The sequence below is a fragment of the Triturus cristatus genome, chromosome 1_2 (assembly GCF_964204655.1).
Source record: "Triturus cristatus chromosome 1_2, aTriCri1.1, whole genome shotgun sequence".
Classification (NCBI taxonomy): domain Eukaryota; kingdom Metazoa; phylum Chordata; class Amphibia; order Caudata; family Salamandridae; genus Triturus; species Triturus cristatus.
Window position 1 is genome coordinate 231,298,224 of NC_140580.1, and position 22,006 is coordinate 231,320,229.

General features: G+C 44.3%; 1 protein-coding gene across 1 annotated transcript in view; it reads right to left on the reverse strand.

The window, feature by feature from the left end:
• PKD2L1 (polycystin 2 like 1, transient receptor potential cation channel) overlaps positions 1 to 22,006 on the reverse strand; it is a 3,023,543-nt gene that overhangs the window by 34,746 nt on the left and 2,966,791 nt on the right. The window lies entirely within an intron of this gene.

Here is a 22,006-nt window from a genome sequence, read left to right on the forward strand (position 1 = left end):
AACACTCTGAGAGAGATGCCATGGCAGATGGGGACGACTCCCACACCACGCATTGCGCAAATGAACTATCCAACTTATCCACACCCCACACACAGAAGCCCCTGCCTGAGGTACCCCCGCATGGGATGCCCTTGACATTCATGAAAACAGCAACCCATTCTCCCCAACGTTGCACACACATTCGAATCATTGCTCAGAGCTGTGGCATATCCTCCACACAACTGCCGCAGTTCAGAAGAGTGCTGATTCCATGACACGCACCAACACAATGGCAGGCCATCCCGGGCACATGCACAACCCCCGTCACGTGGAACAGTACCGTACATGTATGCTGCATTTACTGGGCACACTGCCACTGGCAGTGCTGCGGATCAGTTACCGGCTGAGCTTCCGCCTTGCCTACGCTGAACATGCACATTCGAGTGTCCCATGGATGTCTGCCTATCCAACACAACTGTAGATGAATTGGACTATGACGTGTGTGCGGCCCCTGTTGGATCACGAACAGGAGTGTAACCGAGACAGCCGTGCATGTATTAGCAGTTGTGCATGGGAGATTGCACAATTCCTCATGTGGAGTGACCACATCGAGGCACTCCCCTATTGGGCTGTATTGCGGATTGGTGAAACGGCGTGGGCTGAGCACACCTGCCCGGACCAGTTAATGGATTGGCTCACCCTGGTGTTCCTTGAACACGACAATGACGTACTATTGGAACACATGCACATGAAGCTGCCAGGGCATTCATGGACGAGTAACTACGTTCCTGCAGCCACATCGGAGAGTCACCCACAGCACAGGTCCCAACACCGTGTTGCATCGTGGGGAATGCTCACATATCCCACCACAACAAAGGACATGTCTGCCTTCGTCAGGACTTTGGATGCATGTGCGTGGAACTACGCGTGTGTACACACACCTGTGCAAGGTGATGCAGGTCCATGGTCGGAGCAACACAGCGTCATTTGGCAACGTTACCAATTCGGACACACTGCTGGGGGAGAGTACACTCATGGTAATGTAGCACGACATGTGAACCTGTCAGACCCTTTCACCTGATCACTGTCCGCAGAGCAGACAATCGGCGCACTCCGGTGGCAGAACACTATGCAGATCCCATGGGCATTGAGTCGTGCCCCCTCACACGGGGCAATGGGCAGACGCCAAACAACACATGCCTAGAGATCAAGGGCCAGATGTAAGACACACCAATTTGCGACTCGCAAATTGCATTGCATTTGTGACTCGCAATTTACGACTCACAATTTGCGACTCGCAAATTGGGATGCACAACAGTGTCTCAGACACTGTTTGCAATTCCTAATGGGGTCGCAAATTGCATGCCTCATTAATATTAATGAGGCAGGAGCAATTTGCGACCCCAATAGGAATGGCTAGCACTCACAGGGATGGTAGCCTGATGGGGTTAGCAGACCACCATGTCTGTGACTGCTTTTTCAAAAAGCACTTTTTTTTTTAATGCAGCCCGTTTTCCTTAAAGGAAAACGAGACGCATTTAAAAAATAAAAATAAAACTTTCCTGCCTGCTCTTAAAAATATTTTCTCACATACTCACAAAGGGGATCCCTGGAGACCCCTTCCCGTTTGGAGTGGATTACCACCTACTTCAAGTAGGTGGTAAACTGCAGGTGTTTGGCGGCCGCAAATACGGTCGCAAAACAATAGTACATAGCATGGTGACTCGCTATTTGGAATGGACGCCCCATCCTAATAGCGATAGTCTCAAATGCTATTTTGTGACTCAGTGACTCGTAAAATAACATTGTACATGCCATTACCCTTTTTTGTGGTCACAAACGGGAGGATCTCCAGTTTGCGGCCGCAAAAAAGGTCCATACATCGGACCTAAATTCTTTTATGTGGGGGAGATTTTAACATTCAACTGCGCCAGTTGCCATCTAACAATATTTGTGGCTTGGTTACCCCCACTAATGATGACATCTCCCATTTTATGCATACACAATACGGAGAGAAACTAAAAGAGTTTTCTTTTAAGTATGAACTGGGCTTTAGCAATGAGTTTGGGCGTAGGCCAGTTGACGTTACGTGTACATTTAATGGTAGTGTGGGTAATAGCGTTATTGACTATTGTCTGTTCCCTAACCGCTATTCTGCTTCAGTTAACAAATTCACTCTACATTACCTTACCACATTTTTAGAACAATTAATCCATCATCAGAGAAGGGCTTTTGATATATGCTTAGAGGCGGCAACAGGGGCTACTACTGTCAAAGATGCATTTAACTTAATTACCAATGAAATCAAAGCAGGGCTAGCCTCCCATCAGAAGAGAAGAGTTGTAAAAACTAAGGGTTGGTTTGACCATGCTTGCACTGAGACTCATAAAAACTTGAAACGTGGTTTAAATACTTTACCTAGGAACATCACTTTAGTTCAAGACTGTAGACGGGCATATAGGCTTGCCCTAAAAGATGGTAAAAATGGTTTGAAGGAAGAGGCCTGGGATCAATTGCTTGAGGCAAGTTGAAACAACGACAACATGGCATTTTGGCGTGTTGTAAATTCCCCTTTTTTAGTGATGATAAAAAGCCCAGAGTTGAGATTGTAATAACTGAAGAAGACTGGCTAGCCCACTATTCTAATTCATACGCTAGTGCAACTGAGTACGGCTGTAACTATCTTGCATTAGTGCCTGCAGTCGACCCCTCCTTGTCCACAACCCCTCAATACCAGCTCAACCTTAACTTCACTCAGGACGAGGTCAACTCGGCTCTAAAGTTGAGTGAATGAGGCAAAGCACCAGGCCCCGATGGCATACCGGTTGATCTTTTTAGGGCTAATATTGATCTCTGGGGCCCGCTTCTGACTCTCGTCCTTAGATCGTGGTAGAGTGTTGGCTTTCCAAAATCCTGGTCCGAGTCCCATATTATCCCTATATTTAAGAAAGGTGACAGAAACTCCCCTGCCCATTACAGACCAATCTCTCTGTTATATTCACTAGTTAAAGTGGTTGGTCATATGCTCTTAAGTAGACTAGAGGAGTGGGCTGATTGTAACATCATTTGGGACCTACAATATGGATTTCGGCCGGGAATTGGGACCACGGAGCAGGCTATCAACTTGAACTGATTGATAGTCAAATATAAATATACACAGTGTGGTAACTTGTTCCTGGCATTCATCGATTTGTCCTCTGCTTTTGATTGCATAGCTCATGACAAACTCTGGTCTGTTATGCTTTCAATGGAAGTAGTTACCATTATCAGGCCCCCGCATGCCCGCGTTGCGGGTGGGGCCCCAAGCTCCAGGGGACCCCCTCAGCACAATGCTTCGGCCCAGGAGCTCCCGATTGAGCCCCGAGGGGGCCCCTCCACATACCTTGCAGGAGGGCCCCCTCAAGTTTCGTGACGCCACTGACCATTATAGTCAACTTTCTTAGACATTTGTATTCAACCGGCACTGCAAGGGACAGTTGAATGTACCCGATCATTCAGCATCCAAAAAGGGGTTCGGCAAGGGTGCGTACTCGCTCCCTTTCTGTTTAACTTGTACATTAACAGTTTGGGTAGCACTCTTACCAAGAAAGGCCCTGAACTATTGCAAGTCGGGCGCCTATTCATACCGGTTTTGCTTTAAGCAGACGACGCGGTGCTCATGGCTCGCACCCTGTTGCCCCTGCAGCATCATCTTAACGAATTTGTACACTATATGCAGAATCTGGGGTTACAATTTGTTAGACTTGGCATTTTTTGGCGTGTTTCCCCTGAGTTTTTGCTTTCCGACCTCCCGGTTTGAACTCTGTTTTTGCTGGCTTAGTATCTCTGCGCACTTTTCTCACTGCGGACCAGTGGTAAATTGCAAGTGACCATGTTGTAAATTGTGTTATGGATTGGTGTTTCCATGATTGTCATATTTGATTTACTTGTCAGTTCCTAGTAAAGTGGACTGAGTGTGTCAGGGCCTGTAAATCAAATGCTGTTAGTGGGCTGCAGCACTGGATTGTGCAACCCACACAAACAGCCTGTAAATGTGACTCTGGCCTGCAATTGCAGAGCCTTTGTGCAGTCTGGGACTGCCATGTCGACTTGGCAAGTTCACCCACTTGCTAAGTCCTAGCCTTCCCTTTTCTTACATGTCAGTCACCACTAAGGTAGGCCCAAGGTACCCCTGTGGGCAGGTTGCAGTGTATGTGAAAGGTAAGACATACCCTGGTGTGTGTGGCATGTGCTGATAGTGAATTACTGCCAATTTCGTTTTTCACTATTGCAAGGTTACCTGTTCCTATAGGGCAGAATGGGGAGTTTGTTTATTACATCTTATAAACATAACTGGCCCTGGGAACTAGGTAGAGAAATGAAGTTCAGTATGCCTGAACTCAGAATCCAAAGATGCATCTTTTAGTGCAGGTGATTTTTACATTCTGTGTTTGAAAATACCACATTTAGAAAGTAGGTATTATCTAGCTCAGCCATCCAGTAGGCCTCTGCTGGGTTTGTGGATTGACTGCCTGGGTTTTGGATGACAGGGGCTGGGGAGGAACAGTGGATCCAGATAGTCTAGGTGGGTCAGGAAAGGGCTGAATAGACCTGGGCTGCATTTAGAGTAGGGGGAGGAGATTTCCTTGCACCTGAATGGGCCTGGTCTACCTCTGACAATCCCGTCTCCACCTCCTGCCAGGAAGCCACACCAGAGGGGGCAGAACTGGTTCTGGCTGGGCACAGACACTCTGCCTGAGAGGACAAAGGCTTTTGATCTATAAAAAGTGGAACCCAAACCCCTGAACTTTAGAACTCTTTTGGACCAAGAAGACTGCCAAGAAGAAGAGCTGGAGAAGCTGTGAGGAGGAACTACCACTTTGCTGAGTTGGCCTACAGTGGCGGCTTCTGTCTTGGGTAGTGAAAGGACTGAACTGGACTTTCTGCAATCTATTTTTGTGAGTTTCTTCAAGGGCTTGAGGTAAAGCTTGCCCCCTCCCCTGTTCAAGAAGTCTCAGAACAGCATAAAACGTCAAGTTCTTCTGACCCTGGCCACCGTTAAAGCCACAACAACAAACAAAATTTACAATATTCAAAAAGGAGCATCCCATATATATGGACGAAACGCGTTGGCTGTAAAAACACTAACGTTTGTGAAGCTGGATGATTTTTGATGATATAATTCCTATCCAAAATAAAGATCAGAACTTGAAGCGAACATCTTAAGGACCTTCTTCAATTTTCTTTCTGACTTCAGTATTTAATTGTTAAATTTAAATATATATGGGACGCTCCTTCTTGAATATTGTAAATATTGCTTGAAGGTGTTTTATATAGCGCAGCATTAGCCATTTCAGTGACTGGTTGGCCCTTTAAGGTATCTTTCAAAGACCAGGTGTTGGTTGGCCAGTTGAGGGAGCTCCCATGAGGAATTAGTTTTTGTGATCTGCAGCCCGTGCCTGTATTAGTACCATAAGTTAAGTTGTGATGTTTCACTGTTAAGTGTTTTACCCCTGCAAGCTTGGTGTTTTTCGTTGTTTATACCTTCATAACTAGTTCATTATTTTTCCAGTAACTCTTCCTGTTTTTCATGCCTCTCATAAGTAACTTCTGGTTCTGTGTTACCATCACCAATGGCCGCATAACAACAAAACTTACAGTTCCAAATAGTTTGTTTAACACTTCATATTCTCTTGTGTCCTGTACCTGCCGTGCCTAATACCCAATTTAATGCTGCGTTGGCCTTGCTGTAATTCGTCCTGGTGACCTACTGATCATAGCAGTTGTTAGCGGTGAGCGTCTAACGCAGTGAGTCAGTTCTTCCGATTGTGGTAGGGTTAGTCTTGCGAGTTTGCAGAGTTGAAGGATATCTGTTCTTCCTCTGTCCTATTTCTTGATGGTCAGCATACAAGAATATTTAGCCTCCATGATTCCTCATGGGCTGGCAGCGAGTGACCGCACAGCAAGGTCTCAGAAAGTAGATCACAAATGTTCATGGACGGAGATTCAATCTTCGCTCCTTTCTCGAGCACCCTGACCAAGTCTAAGGCACTCTGACGCATGTGTGGTTCGATCGGTATCATTAATGCATATGCTGTTCCTATTATGCATAGCGGTACAAAAGGGGGTGGTGATGGACGGAGCATCAGAACCAATCAAACACTCACACCCAGTCAACAGATCTGGGTTTGATCCATCACCCTTCTTTAGCCCACTCTGCCACCCCAGTTCAGACATGGCCATATGCAAATCAGTCTGACCCTGTGCCTCATGGGAACAGTCCAGCCCGAACTGCCAAGCCATGCCTTCCCTGGACCAGAAACAAGCTTCCTAGGACCGGTTTCTGGCATTTCAGCCGTCTTCAGCCAGGCTTGCTTGAATCCAGTGGCAAAGTGAGCAAGGGACTCACGTCTGAGCATACCCTGCCAACTTATGGCGAACATAGCAGTACAAAAGGGGGTGGTGATGGACGGAGCATCAGAACCAATCAAACACTCACACCCAGTCAACAGATCTGGGTTTGATCCATCACCCTTCTTTAGCCCACTCTGCCACCCCAGTTCAGACATGGCCATATGCAAATCAGTCTGACCCTGTGCCTCATGGGAACAGTCCAGCCCGAACTGCCAAGCCATGCCTTCCCTGGACCGGAAACAAGCTTCCTAGGACCGGTTTCTGGCATTTCAGCCGTCTTCAGCCAGGCTTGCTTGAATCCAGTGGCAAAGTGAGCAAGGGACTCACGTCTGAGCATACCCTTCCAACTTATGGCGAACATAGCGGTACAAAAGGGGGTGGTGATGGACGGATCATCAGAACCAATCAAACACTCACACCCAGTCAACAGATCTGGGTTTGATCCATCACCCTTCTTTAGCCCACTCTGCCACCCCAGTTCAGACATGGCCATATGCAAATCAGTCTGACCCTGTGCCTCATGGGAACAGTCCAGCCCAAACTGCCAAGCCATGACTTCCCTGGACCGGAAACAAGCTTCCTAGGACCGGTTTCTGGCATTTCAGCCGTCTTCAGCCAGGCTTGCTTGAATCCAGTGGCAAAGTGAGCAAGGGACTCACGTCTGAGCATACCCTGCCAACTTATGGCGAACATAGCGGTACAAAAGGGGGTGGTGATTGACGGAGCATCAGAACCAATCAAACACTCACACCCAGTCAACAGATCTGGGTTTGATCCATCACCCTTCTTTAGCCCACTCTGCCATCCCAGTTCAGATATGGCCATATGCAAATCAGTCTGACCCTGTGCCTCATGGGAACAGTTCAGCCCGAACTGCCAAGCCATGCCTTCCCTGTGAGGAAATATGAATTTTGTGATCAGTTATGTCCCCTATCGTAGACCCCAACGGCTCCATGTGCATGCTATAAGTACATGTATGTTCCCTCCAGTTCCAGTTTTGAAGACGCAAATATATGTGCGTCCACCGTCAACATGTCCTCTTTCAGATCCGCCATGAATGGGTCAGATATTCCATTCCTAAGTATGAAAGGCCACCGACTTTATGTGGTTCACTTTCCACATTTTACAGATTCAGGCGAGTAGGCCCAGAATTCTGTCATCAAGCCTTTTCCTGCCTTCTGCCTCTGAAAGCTCCAGTCTGAGCCTGCATCTGTATCCATGAACTTTGTCCTACTCCCTGCGCGGCTAACGGTGCCTGATCCAGCCTGTTGCCTGCCAAAAACTGTATTTCACCTTCAAGATTATCTGCTCCGCTCCTCATCCGATGCATTCCTGTCTAGTAGTTTAGGTAAACATTCCTCCAGCTACCGTGCAAAGGGCCAGGCCTCGCTGTCCTCATGCAAGTAATTCATAGCCCCCGTTACCATGGAATATTCCTACCCCCTCGCATCTCATGTAGACACTTAGACGCTTGTACACGCACTAACAGTCAGTATAGAATAGATTCTATCCTAGAGACCTTTCCTTTTGGATAACACAGTTCTTTAAACATAGGATATTAGACATGATTTGGGATTAGGTTGACATGAACCCCAGACTTCTGTCTCCACATGTAGAGCTAAATGTCAAGTCCCCTTCACCCTCTAGTTGCACGTCAATCACACGTCATGCGGCTGCGCGCGCATCTCTGCCAAATATTTCTGCTGACATTGCAGGATTCTCTTATGGATCCACCCACTTGTGACATCATGTATAATGACGTTATCTAAGTTACGCCTATATGTCCGCCTCTATTAGTTACGTATGCACATTTTATCTGTATTATCAGCTGTTACGCCTCCTGCATCTGTTTCACTGTAATGCATTTCCTATAAAACTGATTATCTGTCAATAATGTATGCCCTTCCTTCCTGAACTTTCGTGGTGATGGAATAGAAGCCTGCAATTCGAATTGTATTCCTTTGTATAGGAATAAAGCCTTTTAGAACCTCTAATACCACGGATTCTGCCTCTTATATTTACTGAGTTATTCTTACTAGACTTTACCGCATAAAAAATAGTACCGGTAATGAAATATTTACCACATAAATTGGCGCCCAAATAGGGACACTTTCTCATCTCACGCGCCGGAGGTGCGTTGCAGGCCCGGTCTCCTGCCACAGCTGAATGGACAAAAACGCGTACCTGCAGGATTTCCTGTATCTCCCTCCGGCCAAGCGGGGGCGACTGAGGCTGCGATCAACACCCAGACGAGGCGGTGAGAAGTGCGAAGTATCCCGACCAGAGCCTAGCTGAGAGAGCAAGATCCGAGGTATACAGAGGCCCACCAGGTTCCGAAGTTCCGAGTCCAGTCGAGTCGAGTCCAGTCCGGTCCAGTTTCAGTTCCGTTCCGAGGCCTTCCGTTCCGAGCTACCCGGTGAGTACCATTACCGGGGAGGCATTTAACGTGCACATAATCTGTGCCGGTCAAGACGGGTTTGGGTACACAAATCCGGTCTGCACTGTTTCAGCAGTGTATCTGTACTGTTTAGCAGTATATCTAGTATGTCTTGCATATAAATAAGTATTATCTAGTGTCAGTATTATGTCAGTAACTAGTTTTCTATTAGTTATCATCGTTCGTTAAACTGTTAAGTGTTAAATGTTTTAATACGTTCTATATATTGTGGTGTGAATGACTGTTCATTATTGTGTTTATTGTATAAAGTGTGTTCTAGTAACCATCTAAAGATGCCGCTCTTTTCGAAATTAAGACAGATCAAAACCAGAGAAGGGGTACTCGAAGAAGCTGTTCCCATCCCACCTAGGGACACTCCAGGGTACTTTATGTATCATAAGCATGGCCTAGATGCCATATTATTTCTTGATTTATGGGTGGACTACACCAAGGTTTTGCCAGAAAATCAGAGATGGCCCGCAGCGGGGACCTGGGATGCAGATAGCATCATGAGAGTAGAAGAAGAATTATGGAAAAAGAAAGCCAGACAGTCACAGAAAGATGCCATTGAATTATGGCGTAAAGAATCATATAGACGTACAGAAAAAGCGCTCAGACAGGAAGAGAAAGGTAGAGAAAATTCAAATAAAACCCGAGAAAATCTATTAATTGAGGAAGGTACCCGAGTAAAATCAGAACAAGTAGATAGACAAAGAAACACTCTTATGAATGGTATGTATCCTCTTCTGGCCGAAGGGTTACCTAAGGCTACCCCGGAAATACCAAAAGACTTAACTCCTCCATTGCTCCCGATAAAAGCACATCCCAAAACACATCCCAAAACAGCAAAGGACGTTTTTCTTTCCTCCTATTTAGATGACGTAGCTCCCGAGTATGCTAATACCATAACACACACACCACTTGCCGATGGTGTTCAACACCAAGAGCATCCGTCTGTATCCCCGCAACTACAAACTCCTACGCCCATTCCCACAGGTCCGTCCGTTTCTACAGTTTTTCCCGCATCTACAATCTCTATCCTACGTCCAACGAATCCTTTCTTGCCCAGCACCTCAGATGGTGCTACAGGAGGTACGACAGACATGTTTGCCACCCCGCCGCGAAATAAACAGACCCTTAGAGATTTAGCACTCCAACGTACACCCCAACTAGCGACATCCGACATGTTTAAAGAACAGCTTGTGGATTGTAGATACGACCCAGTACCAGGTAGACAGGACAAATTGCTCATATCATCACTACGTATACGACGAGTTACATTATATTTAATGACGATACCAGGAATGGTTGAACACCTAGACAATATATATCGCTTTGTCCAGACAGGGCGAGGTCCAGAAAGTATTAACGAAGCTATGGAATACCAGAAAGTGGATGTACAAAGACAACTACTACGTTTCTTCATAAATTGCGTGATTAGGAACCAGGACAGGCCTGGGGCAGATCATGATACCATGCAAAAACTTGCCAAATGGGGTCAGAACATATCAGAAGAGAAACAGGATAGACAGGCGTGTATAATCGCCATGTATCGAAAGATCCGCAAGGAAGTAGAACGAATACATAAAGAAAGACGAGAAGCAGACAGAATTGAATCAGAGGAGGAGGAGGAGCAAGACTCAGAACAAATAGAAACGATAGCTTATGTAGGTAGAGGAAGACCCCATAATAATACTAGAGGCTTTAATGATCCGATACGTCCGATACGTCCAGAATATAATAGACATTTTCTAAACCCTATGTTAAATACAAGATCCCCTGAACACCTATTCCAAGCCGTTGATAAATTACTCCGAGATCGAAGGGGGTACCATATGCTCGATTCCATGGACGAACAAGAGTTAGCCAGGTCAGCAGTACAATGGGCTGATAGTCCCAGCGAATACAATGATGATGCACTAGCACACACGTTTCTGAATCTTGACCCCTACGAACAGCGTTTAGCTAGTATATACATGATTCAACACCTCCTTATATTATATAAAAGCCAACACTCTGATCCAGGACCCTTACCTGACATATTGACAGAACTACTCACGAATAAATGGAGAGGGTCAGGTACTGATTTAATTAATGAAATTCTAGAATTCCGAAACCAGTATATAACTTTCGTATGCCCAGAACACGTTCCAGTTCCCATTATGGGAAGAAAAATGTATCACATAGATAGACAGAATCCGTTACGCGAAGTACACCCAATCAGAGGTGAAGGTAATAACTTTACACGCGTGTTTGTGTACACGCCTATAACTAAAATAGAATTATTAGAAATGAAGAAAGTAGTACCCAGCCGTGACAAGGACCCAGCAGGTTTCCACCGTGAGATAAAAGACATGTTACTCATGGGAGAGTATACCTACCCCGACATTATGAAAATATTAAAAGTCCTATTGCCCGCCGGTGTTTACGAGAAACTCAAAGAAAAGGAATGGGAGGTGGGAGACCAAAAGATAGATTGGACAGCATTAGAAAACGAAGAAAGGGCCCGAGCTGCAGGAGCAGGGCTTGGGGAAAAGACTACAGCATTACCAGGGTTACTAGTGCAGGTACTGCCACGATTATTAACTACGAAAAAGGAAGACTGGGGTGCAATCTCAGCCTGTAAACAAAAGCAAGATGAAGACACTAGTGATTTCTATTCCCGATTTGAAAAATGTTTTGGTATAAATAGTGGCATAAAAGCCAGTAGTGAGTCATATCCACATCTGTTTGTGACAAAATTAGTTGAAAATTCCCTACCACAAGTCAAGAATAGAGTATTGAAATTCGAAAGTACCTGGCAAGGTAATACCCCGTCACAGATGTTACAGATGTTACAATATCACCACAATAGAATTAGAGAAGAACAAGAACACGAACAAAGACGTATGAAAGATACAAAAATGAAAATGCTTGTTGCTCAGTCAGTTCCAGCTGATGGTCATCAAAGGGGTGATTCCGCAGGTCCAACGAAAGGGACATGCAACTATTGTAAACAACAAGGTCATTATATACACGATTGTCCAGTCCTGAAACATAATATTGCCACAGGTAGAACCCAGGAGAGACCACGTCCACCTAGACAGGATCAGAATCAACAACAAATCCCTCAGCATGCACAACCTAGGTTAGCTCCGCAACAACTAGCTCCGCAACAGGCAGCTCCACAACAGACCGTAGCACCACCACAAGCGCAGCCTATTGCTGCAACACAAGCAACAACACAACAGATGTATCAGTATGCACAAGCAGATTATCCCGATTATCAGCGATATACATGAAATAGCCTAGAGAGGGAAGTTGGCTTACCCCTTATTGAGGTTCCTGTAGACCAAGAGGGACCTTATGTACATAGTGAACTATTAGGGGAAGACAGAAAGTTTTTACTTGATACAGGGGCAAGCAGAACAACTATAAGACGCAGTGAAGTTCCAGGGGCACCCCTCTCAGGCTCACAGAATATTTCCCTTGGATTCTCAGGAAAACCAATCATTAATGAAGTAACACAACCTCTTCCACTGACGGTTGGTCCATTGACACGTACTACAGATTTATTGCTTACTAAATCATGTCCAGAAAACTTGTTAGGTATAAAAACATTGAAAGCTCTAGGAGCTATAATATGTTGTTCTCCGGAAGGAGTACGATTATTTTTGCGTGACTTTAAAGGTCACTACGTGTCTAGAGATATGGATCACCGGTTACAGAATTTACCTACACATTTATGGGCACAAGGCCCCACTGATGTTGGTTGCATGAACATTACACCATATCGAGTCACACTGAAAACAGGAGTAGTACTACCACGAATGCGACAATACAAGTTACCACCAGATGCTGTTGTGGCTTTGCTGCAAATCATTGACGAGCTCATTGCACAAGGAGTGGTTGTCGAAACCGACTCCAATGTATGTAATTCCCCGATAATTCCGATTCTTAAAAGAACGGATCCAAAAGCACCACCAGTATATCGATTAGTTATTGATCTGCGCGAATTAAATAAATGTATTGTACCACAATACCCTGTGGTCCCAGATATCTCTTCATTACTAACAGCTATTGACTCGGAAGCAACGTTCTTCACTGTAATTGATCTCAAGAATGCTTTCTTTAGCGTCCCAATAGATCCGGAAAGTCAATATCTGTTCGGATTCAGTTTAAATGGACGAAGTTTTAAATTCACACGCGCACCTCAAGGATTTACAGAAAGCCCCAGCATCTATAGCCAAGCACTGAAACGAGAACTTGACAGTATCCACATGCCAGTCAACACTGCCTTGCTTCAATATGTCGATGATCTGCTGATCACCGCCCGAAGCGAACCTGAATGTGAAAAAGCGTCACTGACGGTTTTACATTTCCTAGCCGACAAGGGGCACAAGGTGTCCCCTTCTAAGCTGCAATTCTGTGTCCAGCGAGTTGTTTACCTTGGGCACTCGCTGTCCAAGGAGGGAAGACAGCTTACACCTGATCGCATCCAGTTAATCGCTAACATGCCACCACCCAAGACACAAAAGGAGGTGCGGGCTTTTATAGGTCTCACTTCATACTGTAGGCAGTGGATCCCTCAATATGCATTTCTAGCAAAACCACTCATCCAGTTGACAACACAGGAGGCAGCCACATCGACTGTCCTCCCTTGGTTTCCAGAACATACACATGCCTTTGAAAGCTTAAAGAAAGCTTTATGCCAAGCACCTGTTTTAGCAACACCATGCTACAGTAAACAGTTTACACTCTTTGTTACAGAACGCGAAGGTACTGCCTTGTCAGTACTCACTCAGGAACAAGCAGGATCACACAAACCATGTGCTTATTTCTCTAGTACATTAGATCCAGTAGCTCAGGCTCTTCCTGCGTGCCTGAAATCGGTGGCAGCAACAGCTTTAGCAATCAGACAAAGCGATGCCATAGTGTTAGGACACCAATTGACAGTACAAGTACCACACGCAGTAGAGGTTTTCTTGAACCGCACACAAACACAACACTTGACTATAGCGAGACTCACTGGTTACGAATTGACATTGTTTCAGCCACACATAGGAATCAGACGTTGTAATACGTTAAATCCTGCCACACTGTTACCAGTAGGCGGAACAGATCCATTGGCACATGATTGTGTTGAAGTCATTACTATCACGACGAAACCCAGACAAGACTTGACAGACATCCCTTTGTCAGATCCAGACTTGACATTGTATGTAGATGGGTCATGTATGAGAACAAGTACAGGAGAGTTAGTGGCTGCTTACGCAGTTACAACAGACACTGAAGTCATTGAAACAAATTGTATTAACACTTTGTCAGCTCAAGCAGCAGAGCTCATCGCTCTGACACAAGCCTGTATTCAAGCCAAAAATAAGAAAGTCAACATATACACAGATTCACGTTATGCATTCGGAGTCGTCCATGACTTCGGCGTACTGTGGCGAGAGAGAGGTTATTTAACTTCTCACGGTGCCCACATCCAACACGGACCCCTCATTCAAGCCCTATTAGACGTGATTCATCTACCTACTGCAATATCGATTATGAAATGCAAAGCCCACACAAAAGTTACCGATATCATTTCTCAGGGTAATGACCTAGCTGACAGAACAGCTAAACAGACTGCTCAGAATCAGACTCACACAACTGACACGACAAAGACAATAGTTCCGACACCAACACATTGCATGACAGTTAAGGATCCCGCCCTTGATGTAATTGACATACAGACACATGCTACACCAGAAGAAATAAAGAAATGGACTGAATTAGGAGGGATCCAAACGGATCAAGGATGGATGACGAAGGAAAAATCTATATGGTTTCTTCCCGACTCCATGGTTCAAGTCATCATTAACACAATACATAGTCCAGCGCACCTAGGAGAAAAAGCTATGCTAGACAGCATTCAACACATCTGGTTCAACAAACATTTACGAGCCGCAGCTAAACAAAAAGTTCGTACCTGTATGATATGTTGTCAGTTCAATCCAGGTAAAAGCATCCCCGTAGAGCAGGGTGGATTTCAACCTCCCGATCATGCTTTTGAAGTCCTCCAGATGGATTATATCCAGATGGAACGATGTCGAGGATTCAAATATGTTCTCGTAGTTGTCTGTGCTCTTTCCCGTTGGACAGAAGCCTACCCGGTTTCAGATTACACTGCCCCGACTACTGCCAAACAGTTAGTTCGAGAATTCTTCCCACGGTATGGTTTGCCACGTGTTGTCTACTCAGATAACGGCCAGCCGTTCTCCTCCGAACTGATGAAACACGTTTCCCTTTTGTTAGGCTACCAATGGAAATTCCACTGTGTCCGACATCCCGAGGCAGCAGGTCTCGTGGAACGCCATAATCAAACTCTGAAAATTAGATTGTCCAAAATATGTAGAGAAAAAGGTGTCGATTGGATAGTAGCCTTACCAGTTGCGCTCTTTTACATGAGAATGGTAGCACATTCTCGAACAGGGCTATCCCCGTACGAGGTGATCTTCGGTAGACCACCAAATATGTGGGGGACGCCTATACCTCGCAAAATCACTGATGTTGACTGTAATATGCTGACAGATTACCTGGCTTCCTTGATGTCTGCACTACAATCTTGTCGTTCACAGGTAGCTGCAGCTTTTCCTGATAACACTGAGGTGAAGCCCCATGACGTGGTTCCAGGCGACCTGGTTCTGGTCCGGAATTTCGACCAGAAGACCCAACTGGAGCCTAGGTGGAAATCGCCTAAATTGGTTCTACTAACCACAAGGACAGCCGTGAAGATCGAGGGACGTAAAGGGTGGTTGCACTCGAGTCATATCAAGAAATTTTATGGACTACCATCTAGTGTGAACGCTCAGCCCTGCATTCCCTCACAGACAGACTCAAAGCTCCCCTTGGTTGAACCAACAAACACTGAACTTTATAAACTGAAGTTAAGGTCTAGTAAGTCAGACAATTTGATTGTTTAAGTCCTCTCCAAGGTGAATCGGTTGAATTTGTCTCTGACATGTATCCTCTAGACCGGAATAGAGAAAGAAATCAACAGATGCAGCTTAAAAAGCATGCGTATTGTAAATCACTTCGTAGTCACTGCACAGTAACATTATTAATTTTGTTTTTTCTAAGTCTTCTGATCATCATTTCCAGCATACTATTGCACATGTATTACCCTATTCTTAAGCGTGCTTACAATGTAACTGCAGAACATTCTTTTAGCGAATTACCCCCGCATGAGTTGTCCTATAGATTTGCGCTGCGCAACAACACATTCATTAGTATGTTACATCATTCCCATCAGACCAGCAATGCCACAAATTGTTGGATATGTGGCCGACTCCCTCCCTATCAGAACTATAAGGGAGTTTTGCCCCTCTTTCCTTATCCGTTCACACACAATGGCTCCTGTGGAGCATGGTTTAGTTTGATTAATTCCCTAGATTCAAACTCCGCAGTTTATCAAGACAACTGGGTATGGGGAAACCTGAACCTAGTTTTGCTTAAAGTCTGCTACCCTAACAAGGAGGGACTTCCCAAAAGAACAGGAACTGATCTAGAAAATGAAGTATATGGATTAGGTAATTTTACACTTAACCTCATGATCCTGAACGTTGAATCTGAAGCTACACCAATCTTGCCCGCCATGTCAGTATTCCCAGTAAAAGGGGAATTATGTGTAAGAAAGAATGGCTCCATACACATGGGCCATAGTAAATGCACCACTGTAATAAAATTCAGTGATCAAGGCAAGTCTACATTTAGAGCTTCTCGCCATTCCTACTTCATATGTGGCCAGACCGCATATATACGTCTACCTCTAGATTGGGATGGTACCTGTTACATAGCATTCCTTCTACCACCTGTTTTCCTAGCTCCTCCTGATTATTACAGAAATACCCATTTAGTACACAATAGACAGCAGAGAGATCTCCCAATTGTCGATTACACTGAAACAGCATGGGAGCAATACACAGATTTCAATAAAGGTTTCTTTCCCTATATAGGTACAGTCACTAATAGTAAGCTGATACGTAGATTAACCAGAACCCTTGAAGCAGTAGTGAACGAGACTATTTCCGCCTTAGGCAATTTAACAGAAGAGCAGTCTGCTATGCGGATTGTTGTGCTTCAAAATCGTCTTGTCCTTGACGTCATCCTGGCCGATAGGGGCGGAGCTTGTAGGGTCATCGGATCAAGTTGCTGCATTTTCATACCAGAAAATTCGCCGTCAGTGTATAAAGCCATAACTCGCCTTCATAAAATTGTGAGCCAGATACACCAGAGTCCAGGCACCTGGACTTGGTCCGGTTGGTTTTGGAGCGTGTTGTCAGCCTGGGGATGGAGAATCCTATCCTTCCTAGGTATTGGCTTTCTCATACTATTCAGTTGCTGCTTATGTCTACAATGTGGGCCAGCGATTTGTGGTCTGTGTGCCACATCGTGTATCCCACATCCGAGTTTTCGTTCAAGATCCCGGAAGAAGAAAGAAGAACAAATGATGCTATATGAACAGATCGATGGATTGATGAAGATCGATATCTCCTGAGGGTCCGTAGGGGACAAGGAGGGAATGAGGAAATATGAATTTTGTGATCAGTTATGTCCCCTATCGTAGACCCCAACGGCTCCATGTGCATGCTATAAGTACATGTATGTTCCCTCCAGTTCCAGTTTTGAAGACGCAAATATATGTGCGTCCACCGTCAACATGTCCTCTTTCAGATCCGCCATGAATGGGTCAGATATTCCATTCCTAAGTATGAAAGGCCACCGACTTTATGTGGTTCACTTTCCACATTTTACAGATTCAGGCGAGTAGGCCCAGAATTCTGTCATCAAGCCTTTTCCTGCCTTCTGCCTCTGAAAGCTCCAGTCTGAGCCTGCATCTGTATCCATGAACTTTGTCCTACTCCCTGCGCGGCTAACGGTGCCTGATCCAGCCTGTTGCCTGCCAAAAACTGTATTTCACCTTCAAGATTATCTGCTCCGCTCCTCATCCGATGCATTCCTGTCTAGTAGTTTAGGTAAACATTCCTCCAGCTACCGTGCAAAGGGCCAGGCCTCGCTGTCCTCATGCAAGTAATTCATAGCCCCCGTTACCATGGAATATTCCTACCCCCTCGCATCTCATGTAGACACTTAGACGCTTGTACACGCACTAACAGTCAGTATAGAATAGATTCTATCCTAGAGACCTTTCCTTTTGGATAACACAGTTCTTTAAACATAGGATATTAGATATGATTTGGGATTAGGTTGACATGAACCCCAGACTTCTGTCTCCACATGTAGAGCTAAATGTCAAGTCCCCTTCACCCTCTAGTTGCACGTCAATCACACGTCATGCGGCTGCGCGCGCATCTCTGCCAAATATTTCTGCTGACATTGCAGGATTCTCTTATGGATCCACCCACTTGTGACATCATGTATAATGACGTTATCTAAGTTACGCCTATATGTCCGCCTCTATTAGTTACGTATGCACATTTTATCTGTATTATCAGCTGTTACGCCTCCTGCATCTGTTTCACTGTAATGCATTTCCTATAAAACTGATTATCTGTCAATAATGTATGCCCTTCCTTCCTGAACTTTCGTGGTGATGGAATAGAAGCCTGCAATTCGAATTGTATTCCTTTGTATAGGAATAAAGCCTTTTAGAACCTCTAATACCACGGATTCTGCCTCTTATATTTACTGAGTTATTCTTACTAGACTTTACCGCATAAAAAATAGTACCGGTAATGAAATATTTACCACACCTGGACCGGAAACAAGCTTCCTATTATGCAGTTCTTTATTGACCAAGCGCTAGGGTATTCCAGTGTTTATAGGCTTTTTAATAGTCGTTTGCACTTTTCTGCCCTGTGTTATTTTAAAATGGAGTCATTTGTTTAGTGTTCAGTTCCCACAGACCCATTTTATAGGCAGGAATCTGTTTTCGATGGTTGAAAGGCGGTAAGCGACAAACCAATGTGCTCAAGAGCAGATGGAGTAGCTCCTGAAGAGTAATAAAAAGGATTGTTTCGAAGTTCAGTTACTAACTTGCTGTGTTTGCAAAGCATGTATTAATCCATTCTCCATTAAACTCACTTTACACACATATTGCACCGTTTATATTTCTGTGTGGTTTGTCAAGCACGTTAGAATGTATCTACTAACCGAGCTTTATACATGCACACAGCCGCACAAGTGTTTGAGAAATATTTATATATAGCACAGGTAACAACCACCACCGAGTTTTGTTAAACAGTGCCTCTAATATAGGGACTATGGGCCATATGTATCATTCAAAATTGCGATCGCAAACGCCGAAATTCACAGAATTTCGGCGTTTGCGATCGCAATTTAGCTAAGTGGGATGTATGAAAGGAAAACAGCCTCGCAAAATAAGGAATCGCAAAATTTGCTATTCCTTATTTTGCAATTGCTTTTAAGGAATCTCAAATTGCGATTCCTTAAATGCAATGTAAGAGGCCCAGAAAAAGTGCAATTTGGTCTTAAGGAATCGCAAATTACCACCAACTTCAAGTTGGTGGTAATTTGCGATTTCTTTGAAAAATGCAGTTTTTTGCATTTTTCAAAGTGCCATGTGGCACACATGCATGCCCTTAGGTCATGTATGTGTGCCACATCTGCACACATGTACATTTCAGGGGTGCAACAGGGTGTCCTTTTGACACCCAGCCACCCTTGAAATGCATTCTCAATTTGCGATTCTCTATTTGAGAATCGCAAATTGAGAATGTCTTCCCATTCATTCCTATGGGCCTCTAGGCCCATAGGAATGAATGGGGAGGTATTCCTTAATTGCGAATTGAATAATTTGCAATTAAGGAATATGTTGGATTCGCAAAATTATTTGCAAATCCTACATACATAGCATTTTGTGATTCTCAAATAGCGATTCTCTAAAAATCGCTATTTGAGAATCGCAAAACCAAAGTTTCATACATATAGCCCTATATTCCCTCCAATTAGTATTGAGGGAAGTCTCTGTCCTCTGTTGTACGGATCTTCTAATGCTCCTGAAGTGCAGTGCAGCGCCTGCTCTCTTTGCCAGTCAAATGCATACTGCCTTCAAAGCCAAGCACTGGTCTGCTTCTGGCTAAAACGGCCCCTGTGCTCCTGAATGGACCAACACACTGCGAGGTTCAACACTCCTTTGCTTACTCTTCTGCCATCCCAAAAAGCCTTTCTTGGTTAGGGGATTTTTCAAACAAACTCAATTCTTGCCATTGTAAAATGAAGACATGCCCTTGATTTTGTGTAAACATCTGAGTCTTCCCTGAGATGGCACACCTTGTACATTCATGAGAAATATTCCTCCCACTTCTACACATAAGGGAGGTGGTGGTGCTGAACGTTGCCTCTCAGCTGTTACAGTTAGGGGGCATCCTGGAAAAAAGGATTTTAAATCTTTCAGCGGGACCAAGGTGCTTATGTGCAAGCTGGGATCACACATTTACCCATTGGTAACAAGGTTTAAGCAGCAGTATTATTCAAGGAAGGAACACAGCGCTGCGATTCAGAATCGGAACAGAGTTTGCAACCAACGATGGGTCTAATTTGAGTGAGCAAGCAAGCTAGTTAGTACGTGCCAAACCCCAGAGCTACTTAGTTCCCCTCTAGTTATGTTCCTTTCCTTTTTTAAAGATGGGTGAGCCAACAAATGAACAGAGAGCTGATTAAAATTAAAAAATAAAAACTATTACTTTAACGTGGTAGCTTTGACGTTAAGACGTTGCTTTATAGCACTGCACTGAGAAGTACTTATTAAAAGTAATAGATTTTAAATATGAGTTTAGAGCCATTTCTGCCTCCGTACCCACTATGGCAACATTGCCTTTAGTGAACTAACAGGCAACAGCTGTAATGTGAACCCTGTATTTGGCCCTGATTCTTAGATACAGAGCAACATTATAGTCTTTTCAGTCAAACAGAAGTTGTGTGCAGTTAGTATTCTGAAATAAAGTATTTGAAAGTCCTTTCATATGCGATAATGAAGAAAAAGGAGAATCAGTGAAATAAAATCTTTGCCTAAGATCACACAAATAGGTTAAGCGGTGAAGCGGCGATTAATCCAGGTTTTCTAGTTGTTCATTCCTCTCCCTCTCACCCATTAGCACCATCTAGTACTGTGCTTGGCTGCTAGCTGAGGAGTTAAAACTCTCTCCTTATTGGTTTGAGACTAACGCCAACATGTTTCCTACTAGAAGAATAGCCCCTATAAATGTGCATTGTTCAAGCCCCCCGTAAAATTTGTTAACACAAATGTCACTCAGCGCCACACACTTCCATGCCACACAATTTAACTCTACACATTTCCAGTCCATAACACATGATTCCGCAACAAACAACATATTTCAACTCAACAGCACAACTACATACATCCAATCCACACCACAAAATTCCACATCATGCCACATAATTCAACACACCACATAATTAAACTCCACAACATACATTCCACCACAAAAAATGCCATTCCACATAATTACACTCTAACACACCATACCACTCCACATAATCACTATCCACATTTTTCAATTACACATAATTCCACTACACAAATCCATACCAGACAATTCCACCACAGACGATTCCCAAACTAACAATTCCAAGCCACATAATTCCACTCCACACACAACCACTCCAATCCAAAACACATGGGTAAAACACATTCTCATTTACACCGCCAATACCTCTAACTCTCACAAATGCGAGACCAATTTGCATTGCAAATGCTTGTTTATACCTACAACTACTCCCAGATTTGTATACATATGTGGTTTTAGCACGGTTTTTATAGGCTGTTATCTTCCGCAGGAAAATGTTGTCAGGTAAATTGTATCTGTATTTTTATCTCTTTGCTTTTTGAACAATTCTTTTCTATTTTTATTGCATTGTATTATATCAGGCATGCTTTAATGATACACTATGTGAATCGAATAAAGTTTATTGATTGATTGACACATATGCCAGACATGGGACAAATGACAAATCAAAAGCACACAACAACGTGTATGTAGGACCATATACCTGCCAAGGCAATGTCAATGAATTGTCTATGTAACATGCATCACAAGATTGCCTCATGGCAATAAAGGGGTAGAATGGCCTCCATCCTTATCCAATAACTCTAGCTGTGTGTTCACACACCCAAAACAGAGAACAGACATACACATGAGTGAAGTGCAGCAGGAAAACCAATAAGTACAG